General features: G+C 39.9%; 1 protein-coding gene and 1 pseudogene across 6 annotated transcripts in view; one reads left to right on the top strand and one right to left on the bottom strand.

The window, feature by feature from the left end:
* Positions 1 to 15,905, bottom strand: part of CNNM2 (cyclin and CBS domain divalent metal cation transport mediator 2) — a 168,280-nt gene that overhangs the window by 88,790 nt on the left and 63,585 nt on the right. The gene's annotated exons all lie outside the window — the stretch shown is intronic.
* On the top strand, positions 14,207 to 14,625 carry LOC138070503 (ubiquitin-ribosomal protein eS31 fusion protein-like; annotated as a pseudogene).

The following is a 15,905-nucleotide window of genomic DNA, read 5'->3' as shown; positions in this document are numbered from 1 at the left end:
ATCTTTCCTTTTCTCCTTTGCTTTTCGCTTCTGTTCTTTTCACAGCTATTTGCAAGGCCTCCTCAGACAGCCATTTTGCTTTTTTGCATTTCTTTTTCTTGGGGATGGTCTTGATCCCTGTCTACTGTACAATGTTACGAACCTTCATCCATAGTTCATCAGGCACTCCATCTATCAGATCTAGTCCCTTAAATCTATTTCTCACTTCCACTATTTAATCATGAGGGATTTGATTTAGGTCATACCTGAATGGTCTAGTGGTTTTCGCTACTTTCTTCAATTTAAGTCTGAATTTGGCAATAATGAGTTCATGACCTGAGCCACAGTCAGGTCCCGGTCTTGTTTTTGCTGACTGTATAGAGCGTCTCCATCTTTGGCTGCAAAGAATATAATCAATCATATTTCGGTGTTGACTATCTGGTGATGTCCATGTATAGAATCTCCTCTTGTGTTGTAGGAAGAGGGTGTTTGCTGTGACCAGTGCTTTCTCTTTGCAAAACTATTAGCCTTTGCCCTGCTTCATTCTGTACTCCAAGGACAAATTTGCCTGTTACTCCAGGTGTTTCTTGACTTCCTACTTTTGCATTCCAGTCCCCTACAATGCAAAGGACATCTTTTTGGGTGTTAGTTCTAAAAAGTCTCGTAGGTCTTCATGGAACCATTCAACTTCAGCTTCTTCAGTGTTATTGGTTGGGGCATAGGCTTGGATTACCGTGGTTACATACAAGGCAAACTAAAAATGTAACCTGTTAATTACCATAATGTTTTCCAGTTTTCAAAAAGTTTCTAAAGAAAACAGGCATCCAGCTAGTTTAGGCAGAGAAGATAAATATAGGCAAAATTTCAATGCCTCAAGTTAAGCTCTGTGGTGTTGGAAAAATTTTTTAACTAGGAGTATATGTTACTTTTACATTGTTAAGCTATAGATACCTTTTTGTGTCAATATTTTAAAGTTTACTTTATCTTCCTCCCCTTTGTTTAAAAACTTCTATAAGATATAATTCACAGGCCGTACCTTTCACCCAGCATATACAGTCCAATGGTTTTCAGTATATTCAAGAGTTGTATGACCATCACCACTATCTCAGGTGGGGTTAGTGGTAAAGAACCTGCCTGCCAATGCAGGAGACATAGGAGACGCAGGTTCAATCCCTGGCTCGGGAAGATCCCCTGGCAGAGAATGTGGCAACCCACTCCAGTATTCCTGCCTGGAGAATCCCATGGACAGAGGAGCCTGGTGAGCTGCATTCCACAGCATCACAAAGAGTCAGACACAGCTGAAGAGACCGCATGCACGCACCAATAGCTAAAATGGCAGAACTTTTTCATCACTCCCAAAAGAAACCCATTCCAACCAGCAGTAACTTGCATGTCCCCCAACCCCTTACCCTCACCATTAGGCAAGCACCAAGTCACTTTCTGTCTCTACAGATTTTCCTATTCTGGACATTCAACAACGTTTTGTAGTTTGCACAGTACAAGTTTTGCAATTGTTTTGTAAATAGATGCCTAATATCCTGACTATAAATAGAAATGTCTTAATCTCATTGTTGAATTGTTCATTGTGAATGCATAAAAATACAAATGACTTTCCCATACCACTGCTCCTATACTATTGCTACCCTCCCTGATATCCAGGTGAACTCACTCACTAATTCTTATAGTTCTGTACTGGATACCTTAGGATTTTCTATAAATATATACAAGATCATATCATCTGCAAACATAGTTTTACTTCTTCCTTTCCAGCCTGGGCACCTACCTTATCCTTGTACGGGCTGGAGATTATACATCACCTATCACCAACACATTGATATTTTAAAGACCATCCTGCCTAGAGGCACCACACTATTTTTCAAGTTCCATGAAGCTTTCCACTCTTAATTAGCATATACACATTAAGGATACATGTTCACTTCTAGAACAAAACAGTAGCCTAGGAATAATACATACGGTTACATTTGATAGTGAAAAGAAAAGAGTGGAAAGTACTTATCTTTAGGAGTATTGAGTAACTTGTCAATTATGCATATTGATGTGGTTAGCCAGCCATTCTACTTTCCTTTGCTATGACCCTAAATAGAGTCCTGAGGGACTGCCTTGCTCTAGATGCTCTGCAAATATAAGAAGTACGCATCTCATGAGTCCCCACCCCACCTGAAGTCACACTTGCATTGTGAGTAAGAAAGCCAGGATAAATAAGGAACTGATCCTGCTTTTACAAAGCAGGAGATAATTACTCATGAAAATGTAGGCACCATTTTATGCGGCATCAAAATAGATTTTACACACTCTCTAACTTAAAGATATCCAGAAACAGGGGGAAGAAATAAAACCTGAATGCTGACATAAGGCTATAAACATGGGATACGTCCTGTGTAGCGCAAGTCATGCTAAATATATGACTTTTTATGCTCAAGGAGATATCTGTTCTAAACCTTCATGAAGTCCAGGGGTAATATCAGTTTATCCTTTTAGCCTTTCAGTGTTTTCATTCCTTGAGTTGCTATGTATTACTACATATTTAGTCACATTTGTTAAGAAGGAGGAAATGAAATCCCGTTATAAATCTAATGGGACTGCCTAGAACATAAAAGTGGACATACCCTGGCTTAATATTGCAGTTTTCTTTATCTCTGAATAAAATACATTACATTGATTAGAACCTTCATACTCTTATCAGGTAACAGTACTTTTAACCTATACTCTATGGGTCTTTTTCCTGAACTGCTTTTCCATAGAGATTACACTTTCCAAATATTTAAACAGACAACTTAAACATAGCTGGTCTATAGCCTGTGGAACTTAACACTTTAGAATGCTGCTGCATACATAAATATTAAAACCAAAACACTAGACTTTATATCTGTGTTTCTAGTATATTTATTCATCAGAATTTGAAACAAACTTTTACATACACTCAATATCTAAATTATAGCAGGTTGTATGATGTTTCTAAATCAGAAATAAAATTTCCCATAGAAATAAGGTCATAAGTTGTTGTAAGATTTTCTTCATAAAAAGCTGTTTATGAGAGAGGCTTCCCTGGTGGTCCAGTGGTTAGAACTGTGCTCCCACTGTAGGGGACACAGGTTAGATCCCTGTTCAGGGGAGCTAAGATCCACATGTCATGTGGCAAAAAATAAATAAATAATTGTAAAAAAAAAAAAAAAAAAACCCTGTTTAAAAATTAAAGAGTTGCTAAAATCTACTACTTAAATACAGTACTGGACTCAGCAATAACACAGTCAACAAACTTTTGCAGACTATTCTAGCTACCAACTATGATGGGCTCAATAAAGGACAGAATTGGTATGGACCTAACAGAAGCAGAAGATATTAAGAAGAGGTGGCAAGAATACACAGAAGAACTGTACAAAAAAGATCTTCCTGACCCAGATAACCACGATGGTGTGATCACTCAGCTAGGGCCAGACATCCTGAAATGGTGAAGTCAAGTGGGCCTTAGGAAGCATCACTATGAACAAAGCTAGTGGAGGTGATAGAATTCCAGTTGAGCTATTTCAAATCCTAAAAGGTGATGCTGTGAGAGTGCTGCACTCAATATGCCAGCAAATTTGGAAAACTCGGCAGTGGCCACAGGACTGAAAAAGGTCAGTTTTCATTCCAATCCCAAAGAAAGGCAATGCCAAAGAATGATCAAACTACCACGCAATTGCACTCATCTCACACGCTAATAAAGTGATGCTCAAAATTCTCCAAGCCAGACTTCAGCAATACATGAACCGTGAACTTCCAGATGTTCAAGCTGGTTTTAGAAAAGGCAGAGAAACCAGAGATCAAATTGCCAACATCTGCTGGATCACTGAAAAAGCAAGAGAGTTCCAGAAAAACATCTATTTCTGCTTTATTGACTACGCCAAGCCTTTGACTGTGTGGATCACTGTGTGGAAAACTCTTCAAGAGATGGGAATACCAGACCACCTGACCTGCCTCTTAAGAAATCTGTATGCAGGCCAGGAAGCAACAGTTAGAACTGGACATGGAAAACAGTCTGGTTCCAAATAGGAATTGTCACACTGCTTATTTAACTTATATGCAGCATATATCATGAGAAATGCTAGGATGAAGCACAAGCTAGAATCAAGATTGCTGGGAGAAATATCAATAACCTGAGATACGCAGATGATACCACACTTATGGCAGAAAGCAAAGAAGAACTAAAGAGCCTCTTGATGAAAGTGAAAGAGGAGAGTGAAAAAGTTGGCGTAGAGCTCAACATTCAGAAAACTAAGATCATGGCATCCAGTTCCATCACTTCATGGCAAATAGATGGGGAAACAGTAGAAACAGTGGCTGACTTTATTTTTGGGGGCTCCAAAATCACTGCATATGGTGATTGTAGCCATGAAACTAAAAGATGCTTACTGCTTGGAAGAAAAGTTATGACCAACCTAGACAGAATATTTCTGCTTTATTGACTATGCCAAAGCCTTTGACTGTGTGGATCACAATAAACTGTGGAAAATTCTGAAAGAGATGGGAATACCAGACCACCTGACCTACCTCTTGAGAAACCTGTATGCAGGTCAGGAAGCAACAGTTAGAACTGGACAGGGAACAACACACTGGTTCCAAATAGGAAAAGGAGTACGTCAAGGCTGTATATTGTCCCCCTGCTTATTTAACTTATATGCAGAGTACATCATGAGAAACGCTGGACTGGAAGAAACACAAGCTGGAATCAAGATTGCTGGAAGAAATATCAATAACCTCAGATATGCAGATGACACCACCCTTATGGCAGAAAGTGAAGAGAAGCTAAAAAGCCTCTTGATGAAAGTGAAAGAGGAGAGCGAAAAACTTGGCTTAAAGCTCAACATTCAGAAAACGAAGATCATGACATCCAGTCCCATTACTTCATGGGAAATAGATGGAGAAACAGTGGAAACAGTGTCAGACTTTATTTTGGGCTCCAAAACCACTGCAGATGGTGACTGCAGCCATGAAATTAAAAGACACTTACTCCTTGGAAGAAACGTTATGACCAACCTAGATAGTATATTCAAAAGCAGAGACATTACTTTGCTGACTAAGGTCCGTCTAGTCAAGGCTATGGTTTTTCCTGTGGTCATGTATGGATGTGAGAGTTGGACTGTGAAGAAGGCTGAGCGCCGAAGAATTGATGCTTTTGAACTGTGGTGCTGGAGAAGACTCTTGAGGGTCCCTTGGACTGCAAGCAGATCCAACCAGTCCATTCTGAAGGAGATCAACCCTGGGATTTCTTAGGAAGGAATGATGCTAAAGCTGAAACTCCAGTACTTTGGCCGCCTCATGAGAAGAGTTGACTCATTGGAAAAAACTCTGATGCTGGGAGGGATTGGGGGCAGGAGGAGAAGGGGACGACAGAGGATGAGATGGCTGGATGGCACCACAGACTCGATGGACATGAGTCTGAGTGAACTCCGGGAGTTGGTGATGGACAGGGAAGCCTGGCGTGCTGCGATTCATGGGGTCGCAAAGAGTCAGACATGACTGAGCGACTGAACTAAACTGAGACAGAATATTAAAAAGCAGAGACATTACTTTGCCAACAAAGGTCCATCTAGTCAAGGGTTTTTCCAGTCACATATGGATGTGAGAGTTGGACTATAAAGAAAGCTGAGCACCAAAGGATTGATGCTTTTGAACTGTGGTGTTGGAGAAGACTCTTGAGAGTCCCTTGGACTGCAAGGAGATCCAAGCAGTCCGTCCTGAAGGAGATCAGTCCTGAGTTTTCACTGGAAGGACTGATGCTGAAACTCCAGTATTTTGGCCACCTGGTGCGAAGAGCTGACTCATTTGAAAAGACCTTGATGCTGGGAAAGATTGAAGGCAGAAGGAGAAGGGGACGACAGAGGATGAGATGGTTGCATGGCATCACCGACTCAATGGACTTGAGTTTGGGTGAACTCTGGGAACTGGTGATGGACTAGGAGGCCTGCATGCTGCTGTCCATGGGGTTACAGGGTTGGACACAACTGAGCGACTGAAGTGAACTGAACTATGATATTCTAGTTACCTAACTATGACAACACAGAACATGATTTTTAATACTTAGCAAAGGCATTTTTCAAGGTCTTTAAAAAAATACTGTGACTTTTGTTCCCCTTCACAGTCATTTAAATTAATTCTTTAAGGTCCTCAAAGTCTATAACGTCAACTGAAAGAAAAATATAGAAAGAAGAAGTAAAATACAATAGCAGTTAATTGGAGAAAAGACAGAAATCCTTCACAAGAAAAAGGAAAGGAAGTTGAAACTTTAGGAATGCAACTTTTCTTCTTTAACCCTTCTGGTGACTGTGACCATGTGGCAAGAAAATAACAAAACTGAAGAATGCCCATCAGCAGAGGGTAGGAATGTCCACGCACGGCATTCAAGTCATGCACTTGCTGTATTTCAGAGTTCTGTACATATTTCTTCAATGGTATTTCAAATTCAAACAGAAAAATCTTTACCTTCTACTTGGGTATATAGAAAATATCAATGGATTAATTGTATATGATCAGATAGACTATTTACTATCATGAATACACTCATTCTCCTTACTTTCAAAAAAGGATTATTTCATCTACATTTCCCAATGTTCAGTGAGGTTTTTTATGTGGGTGACAAAGACTTCTCTTCTTTAAGCAATATTATGTTAGTCACTCGGTCATGTCCAACATTTTGCAACACAATGGACTGTAGTGACCCCATAGACGGCAGCCCACCAGGCTCCCCCGTCCCTGGGATTCTCCAGGCAAGAACACTGGAGTGGGTTGCCATTGCCTTCTCCAATGCATGAAAGTGAAAAGTGAAAGGGAAGTTGCTCAGTCGTGTCCGATTCTTCGCGACTCCATGGACCGCAGCCCACCAGGCTCTGTCCATGGGATTTTTCTTAGCAAATGCTCAGCCTCACTTTTACTTCTACTTTCTCTTTCTTCCTACTACCTTGAAGTGAAAGTGAAAGTCACTCACTTGTGTCCGACTCTCTGCCACCCCATGGACTCCACAGCCCATGGACTTCTCCAGGCCAGGACACCAGAGTGGGTAACCTTTCCCTTCTCCAGGGGACCTTCCCAATCCAGGGATCAAACCCAGGTCTCCTACTACCTTACTCTGATGCTTATTCTAAACAGATCACTTGGTCATTCTGTTTCTTTATACTTAACTATCTGTTGTTTTAACGAGTGAGCTCTACAACTAGAAAATACTCCTCAGGAACAAGCGGTCACCAGGAGGTATTATCGAAATTTAAATGTTTCAATATTCAGACAAAGGTGTTATTTCCCCATGTATTTAGACTAGAAATCCAGCATTGCTATTTATCTCTTTTGTAGTGGAGTAATATGGGGTCTAATTCCCTTCCCCTTGGGTCTGGGTTGGCTGACTCATCAGAAACCAAAAAATGAGCAGAAGTGATGCAATTTGTGGAACCAGGTCAGAAGGAATCCAGTAGTGGCCTCATGTTCTCTTGGGACATCTCATCTCTGGACCAGGTCATCTCCAAAAAGTTCCCTGGGCAAACTCTCCCTCTGAGAACACAGCCATCATGCATACACATTCAAGTCAATAGAGAGGCCATGCAGAAATGCTCTGGCCAGGAGTTTCAGCTGAGCAGAGCCTTCAAGTGTGAGCACTAGACATGGGAGTGAAGAAGTCTCCAGCTGATTCTGCCCGCCAGCTGCTGCTTCTCAGCTGAAACCCTAGATTTCAGAGAACAGAGCAAGCCTCCCTGTTATGCCCTGTCTGAAATCCACAGAATCTATGCGTGTGATAAAATGACTTTTTAAATGTTAAACATTTGGGGTAGTTTACTACATGGCAATCAGTAAGAGTCTCCATAGTTACGAATTTCAGAAAGAAAATAAAGAAAACAGGAAAAACTAGCCAAGTAGTATTTGCAAAGAACATGCATCTTCAAACTAAAACTACCAATGGCCAATACAACAAATTTTAAAAGGTTTATGTCAAGATATATCACTGCAATCTTTCAAAGAGCACGTATAAAATCAGACCTCTACACTGGAACAAGAATTGGGATAGGACTGACCTCCTCATCACTGAGACTGGATGCTAACAGATAGTAGAGCAATCCATCAGAATTCTCAAGGAAAACACCCAACCCAACCAGCCATTATATGTACAGAGGGAATAAAAGGACTCAAAAAGTGACTTCCTTCACGTTTTTCAATAAGGTGATTCTTAAGGATATGTTCCATCATAATCAGGGAGTATGTCAAGAAAGAATGACATTTTAGAAAAAAGATCACATAAGAAAGGAAATGTAATCAGGATACAGTATTAGGATGAGAAGTGAACAGTATTTATCTAGTCATAATAATGTAGGTGATTTATAGATCCAACCTATATACAAAGCAAAGACATCTTAATTGCAGTTACATTACAGAAAGAAATAAAAATCTCAGCTTTGATGAAGTCCTTTACTTTTAAAAACAAAACGTAAAAAGATACCACAAGTTGGCATTATAAGAGGGAAGATTAAAAAGAAGGTAAAGGCATTACTGTTCTAACCACTTAAACAGGTAAAACCAAACTTCTGTTTTTTGTTTTGTTTTTTTTAAAGTCTACAAAATGGATAAATCTCTAGCAAGAATAACAAAGAAAAAAACAGACAACACAAATTTTTATCAGGAACGAAAGGAGGGAATTTCAATACAGGCATTAAAAGAACAGACTACTGCCAACAATGTTACAACACAAATTCAACAATTTAGGTAGAATGGGCCAATTCCTTAAAAAACCCAAGCTATCAAGACTTATCCAAGATGAAATAGGTAACCGAAACATTTAACAAAATTTAACTATAGATAAAAATCCTTTTGTCTACATCTCACAGATACAGAGAACAAACCAGTGGTTAACAGTGGGGAGGATAGGACAGAAGGGGCCATGATGGGGGAGGGAATTAAGAGAACAAACTATTAGGTGAGTTACAAGGCTATACTGTACACAGGGATTAGAGCCAGTATTTTACAGTAACTACAAATGCAGTATAACCTCTACAAACTGTGAATCACTATGTTACACATCTGTAACTCATAAAATATTGTAGAGTTTAAAAAAAAATCTTCTGCTCTCTCTCTCTTTAGTCGTGAAGTCATGTCCGACTCTTGCGACCCCAGGGACTATAGCCTGCCAGGCTCCTCTGTCCATGGGATTCTCTAGGCAAGAATACTGGAGTGGGTTGCCATTTCCTTCTACCAAACATCTAAAAAAGAAGTAGTGCTAAATATATATAGTCTCTACAGAAAATGGACTTCCCTTGTGGCTCAGCTGGTAAAGAATCTGCCTGCAATGTGGGAGACCTGGATTTGATCCCTGGGTTAGGAAGATCCTTTGGAGAAGGGAAAGGCTACCCACTCCAGCATTCTGGCCTGGAGAATTCCTGTATAGTCCATGGGGTCACAAAGAGTTGGACACAACTGAATGACTTTCACTTTTCACTACAGAAAATATAAGAGGAAGGTACATTTCCCATTCTATGAGACCAGCACTAATGTGATTCCAAAGACAGACACTGAAGGAAAACTACAGACCAATATCCCTTCCTAATAAACCTATACTCAAAATTCCTCAATATAATACAGCCTGCCCTCTCCATCTATGGGTTCCACATCTGAATTAAACTAACTGCGGATCAAAGATTTCAGGGGAAAAAATGGCAAAATAAAATAACAAAACTTCAATTTCCCTCATAGGCAACTATTTACACAGTATTTGCATTATATTTACAACTACTTATATAACATTGGTGGCTCAGATGGTAAAGAATCTGCCAGCAATACCAGAGACCTGAGTTCAATCCCTGGATTGGGAAGATCCTTCTCCAGTGTCCTTGCCTGGAGAATTCCATGGACAGGCTATAGTCCATGGGGTCACAAAGAGCTGGACACAACTGAGCAACTTTCACACAAACACACAACATGTAAATGCTACGTAAACATGTGTAAATACAATATAAATACTATGTAAATAGTTGCTGGCATATACAGCAAATTCAAGTTTTGGTTTTCAGAACTTTCCAGAAATTGTTTGAATACTTTGTATCCACCAGTTGGCTGCGCACAAGGATGGGGGACACACAGATTCCCCATCTTTCACTACTGAATATCCATCCTTGTGTAAATGTACCTGGTGAGGGTTTAATTATGATTCCCGTTTTCTAGATCAGGAAAATGAAGCTTGGAGAGATTAACTAGATTTGTTCAAGACAGATCCCACAGCTGGAAAATGAGAGTGCCAAGGTTCAAATCTAGGGCTGACACCAAAGCCTGTGCTCTTAACTACTGAGCTTATGGTGTGGCAGCAAGAGAATCAGGAACAGGCAAGGAGTCACACACCCACTCACAAGAAGGCAGACTGTGCACAGCTCAGCCTCCCAGCCTTCCCCCGACACAGCTTCCCCTCCCATTCATTAGCACCCAGACGGAAAGGCAGAAAGGAACTGGAGCTGCTTCTCATAAAGGCTGCCCCCAACTAAGATGGGCACCAAGCAAAGTCTTTGGCAGATATGTTTGTAGTGCAAGAATAATGCCAAGGGCCATGCTTCCTGCCCTCAGAAAGCTTGGTCTAGTTTATACCCAAAGATCATGTCCTCAAATTGCCCACAAATACATGGTGTGCTCAGGGACTGTAATACATGTGCACGTATATGTCAGTGTGTGTAGCAGATGTAACAGTCAAGTAAATGCACATGTATGTGGAGAGCACTAGAGATGCTCTTGAAGTCCTAGCAGTGCCACTCTACTTATTAATGTAATAACTCATAACTGAGCTAAATGGACTCTCACCTGGCTATGAGAATTAAAAAAAAGTTTACTAAGAGCACATCCAAGACTTTAAGGGTTACTACTGGTTAAGCTACTAAGAACTCTTTCAAAGTAGCCTCAAGCACTTAAATATATCTATATACATGCAAAATCAAGACTCAGGTAACTGCAGATTCCTTAAAAATCATGCAAGGTAACATGTGGTTTACATTTTATACATACATATATAAATATATATATAATTATTTATATGAAATTAAAAGATGCTTACTCCTTGGAAGAAAAGCTATGACAAACCTAGACAGAATATTAAAAAGCAGAGACATTACTTTGCCAACAAGGGTCCATCGAGTCAAAGCTACGGTTTTTCCTGTGGTCATGTATGGATTTGAGAGTTGAACTATAAAGAAAGCTGAGTATCAAAGAATTGATTTTTTTGAACTGTGGTGTTAGAGAAGACTCTTGAGAGTCCCTTGGACAGCAAGGAGATCCAACCAGTCCATCCTAAAGGAGATCAGTCCTGAATATTCACTGGAAGGACTCGCTGAAGCTGAAACTCCAACACTTAGGCCACTTGATGCGAAGAGCTGACTCTTTTGAAAAGACCCTGATGCTGGGAAAGATTGAAGGTGGGAGAAGGGGACAACAGAGGATGAGATGGTTGGATGGCATCACCAATGCGATGGACATGAGTTTGAGTAGGCTCCAGGAGTTGGTGATCAACAGGGAAGCCTGGCGTGCTACAGTCCATGGGGTCACAAAGAGTCAGACACAACTGAGCAACTCAACTGATACATACATATACATACAAATGATAATATACATTCCTTGAAAAATACTGTTTAGCAAAGCAACTGACAAAGGATTAATCTCCAAATAAACAAACAGCTCATGTATCTCCATATCAAAAAAACAGCCTAATCAAAAAATGGGTGGAAGACCTAAACAGACATTTCTCCAAAGAAGACATACAGATGTCCAAACACATGGAAAGACATTCAACATCATTAATTATTAGAGAAATGTAAATCAAAACTACAATGGAATATCAGCTCACACTGGTCAGAATGGCCATCACCACAAAGTCCACACACGGTAAATGATGGAGAGGGTGTGGAGGAAAGGGAATCTTCCTACACTGCTGGTGGGAATGCAAACTGATAAAGCCGCTATGGAGAACACTATGGAGGATCCTTATAAAACTAAAAATGGAACTACCATGTGACCCAGAAAGCCCGCTACTGGGCATATTCCCTGAGAAAAGCCTAATTCAAAAAGACACACGCACTCCAACATTCACTGCAGCACTATTTACAGTAGCCAGGACACGGACACAATCTAAACGCCCATCAACAGAGGAATGGATAAAGACGTGGTGCATATACACAGTGGACTACTAGTCAGAAAAAGAAACGAAATTGGGTCATTTGTAGAGACACAGTTGAAAATACAGACTAACGCAGAGTGAAGTCAGAAAGAAAAACAAATATCATACATTATCCCATGCATATATGTGGAATCTGAAAAAAAATAGGTATAGACAATATCCAAAGCAGAAATAGAGATAGAGATAAAGAACAAACATATGGATACCAAGGGGTAAAGGGAGGGTGGGGCAAGGCAAATTGGGAGACTGAGATTGACATATATACACTACTGACACTATGTATAAAATAGATAACTAATGAGAACCTTAAAAGAATAAAACATACTGGATATGTCAAAATTTAAAAAGCAGTTAAAAAAGAAAAATACTGTGTTTATAATTTTAAGCTAGTTAGTTTAGACTGGCCTTTCCCTCTACTCCCTCAAATATTTTTAAAGTTAGTATGGCTTTTTAACATATGATGGAATCTAAGAAACAAAGTAATCAAGATTCTAAGAGCTAAGCAAACCAATGATGAAAAGTAGGAGATCACCGTAATGGGAGAAAATTAGACGTCACAGTTCAAATCCTGAGATCATATACCACAATTTAAAAAGAAGGCAATCCAAAATAATTAATAAAAATATCCAATTTAATCAGTCTTATTTCCTCCTATATCTCTATCCCATTTTAGCTAGAAAGGATTTCATGAGAGAGAAGAATAGAGAGAGCACACTCATTGAAAATGACAGATTTCCTAGGACCACAATTTTTGAGGCCCCAGCCCATCATCTTACCCCATTTCTTAGTTCAGGATGGCATGTGTGCTTCATTTTACCTGTCTCTCAACTGCTCACATATATGGGGGCCCTGACCCTCTCACGTATACGCAATTTTCATATGTAACAAATACTTTTCTTCTAATTTTATTGATATATACTTGACATACATCAGCACTGTTTAAGATGTATAGTATTATGATCTGACATCATGAAATGATTATCACAAGATATCCATGAGACTATGAATGTTTACTAATCTTGTGATAATTAGTAAACATCCATCATCTCATACAGATACAAAAAGTTTTTCCTTGTGATGAAAATTCGTGGTAGTAAATCCTAACAACTTTCATATGTAACACAGTATTAACTGTCACATCCCTAGGACTTCTTTTAATTGAAGGATAATTGCTTTACAGGATTTTGCTGTTTTCTGTCAAACCTCAACATGAATCGGCCATAGGTATACATATAGCCCCTCCCTTTTGAAACTCCCTCCCCATCCCACCCCTCTAGGTTGATATAGAGCCCCTGTTTGAGTTTCCTGAGCCATACAGCAAATTCCCATTGGCTATCTATTTTACATATGGTAATGTAAGTTTCCATGTTACTCTTTCCATACATCTCACCCTCTCCTCCCCTCTCCCCAAGTTCATAAGTCTATTCTCTATGTCTGTTTCTCCATTGCTGTCCTGTAAATAAATTTTTCTAGATTCCGTATATATGTGTTACAATATGTATTTATCTTTCTTTTTCTGACTTATTTCACTTTGTATAATAGGTTCTAGGTTCTAGTTCTACCTCATTAGAACTGACTCAAAGGCATTCCTTTTTTATGGCTGATTCATGTTGATGTTTGGCAGAAACCAACACAATTCTGTAAAACAATTATCCTTCGATTTTAAAAATAAATTTAAAAAGTTTTAGTTTTTCCTGTTGATCTGACTCATGTCAATTTAATTCTTAGGCTAGCCAGAAGAACCTAGAAGGGTAGAAGAGAGTTTTCTTTATTCCTGACAGGTCTCAGTCTTAGAGATCTCTTCTCACTTTCCAACAGCAAGGCAAACTTTCCCTTTGGTTGGAGGATGGGGTAAAAGAAACAATACAGCACATTTCTGCAAAAATCTTAAAAGTCTACCCCCTCAACCAACCAATCAAGGCACTGCACATTAAGGAACGGATGAAGACACTCCTCTCATACCTCACAATTCAAAAAGTGGACAGGTCAGAAAGAGGATCGAGACTACACTAAATCCACCATCCACCAAGAACAGTAGCCAAGATGCAGGTTCCTGTGATGACCATCACTCTGGAGGTTGAACCCCCAGATACAAGATAAAAGGTAAAGACCAGGATCCAGGATAAGGAATTTCCTTCTGATCAAAGGCTTCTCTTTGCTGGCAAGCAACTGGAAGATGGACTGACTTCAACATTCAAAGGAGGCCACTCTTCATCTTGTGTGGAGACTTCACGGTGGTGCTAAGAGAGAACCTTACACCACTCCGAAAAGAATGAGGGAAAGTTTAAGCTGGCTGTCCCAAAATACCATAAGGTAGATGAGAATGGTAAAATCAGCCACCTTCCGAGGGAGTGCCCTTCAGATGAATGTGGGTGCTGGTTTTTATGGCCAGTCACTTTGACAGATGCTATTGTGGCCTATGTGGTCTGATCTACTGTTTCAAGAAACCAAAAAACAAGTAATTTTACACTGGTTAACAAAAGACACGAACAGGCTAAAAAAAAAAAAAAAAAGATTACACGAAAGAAACCCAGTATGCAGGGTTGGTGAGGAGTGTTCTAGATTAGGAATTGGGCTTGTCCTCTCCTCACTGCTATCACCGGCCTTATGCCCTGTCCACCTGAAAGCCCAAGGGACTGGAAATGTAAGGGACTGCAGTGACACGGGGGACTTCCCTAGTGATCCAGTGGTTAGGACTCTGTGCTTTCACTGCAGGGGACAGAGGTTCGATCCCTGGTTTGGGGAACTAGGATCCAGCATGCTATGCAGCATGATCACAAATCAAAAAAAAATTTTTTTTTAAAGACACACTTCCTCCCATACTAACTACCTTCAAAGAACCAGGAGCCCTAGAGTTTAACAAATGAGTGAAGAGGACATTTAAAAAAACCCAAAGTACATTTAAGTGTTTCATCTTCTTAGTGTAGTTAGATATCACTCACTTCAACTAGGAACTCACACAAAACAAGTGTTTTTTCTCCCCTGGCACAACAGGCCAGCACCAATTTTAAAAAATTATTTGCTGAAGCAGCCTCAGGGAAAAAGGCAAGGAAAAAAGACCACAGCTAAGTTTTTAGATAAGACAGAACTTACTCACTGAAGGAAGAGTACTTTTCTTCAGGAGTTTTTCAAGATGACCAAAAAGATAACGAACAGTTCTGCGGTTCATCCGAACATGTTGCTTGGGCTTCAGCAACAGGGGTTTGCTTGTCTACATGGACAGAAGTGATTCAGGGAGAGGACTTTAAAATACTTCTGTTTACCTAATGGAACTCAGTGTTTGGAATGCTCGTCTCTCTTCTTTCCTGGTTCACTCACCAAACAGGAGCCGAGATCACTTGCTCAGAAAGAAGGGGAGCAAGACACTACCACATACCAGTAATCTTTTATTTTTCCTTTTCACCCAGGCACATGTATTTGGCAACGCTCTTTGCAAACATCTAAAGCATTATAAAACTACATAAGGTGAACAACCACCATCAATTAATTCACCAATCCTAATAATGAATGGCCTGCCTTCTTTGACAAAAAATTTTTGCACCGAAATTCAGAAACTCAAGTCTAGTTTCCATCACATAACACCCATGTTTAAGGACTCAGAGGGAGAGATTCTTACCATTTATCTGAAAAATACATCTTGTAGGTGACTATTTTCAAGCCTCTGGACTTTCTCAGTCACACTCATACCCCATACCCATCATTTTTTGGTGTTGTCTTCAGCTCTGCTTCAGTCACACTTCCA

The sequence above is a fragment of the Capricornis sumatraensis genome, chromosome 23, assembly GCF_032405125.1.
Source record: "Capricornis sumatraensis isolate serow.1 chromosome 23, serow.2, whole genome shotgun sequence".
In the NCBI taxonomy this organism is placed as follows: Eukaryota; Metazoa; Chordata; class Mammalia; order Artiodactyla; family Bovidae; genus Capricornis; species Capricornis sumatraensis.
The sequence above is the reverse complement of the archived record's forward strand: the minus strand, read 5'-3'. Positions and strand labels throughout refer to the sequence as shown.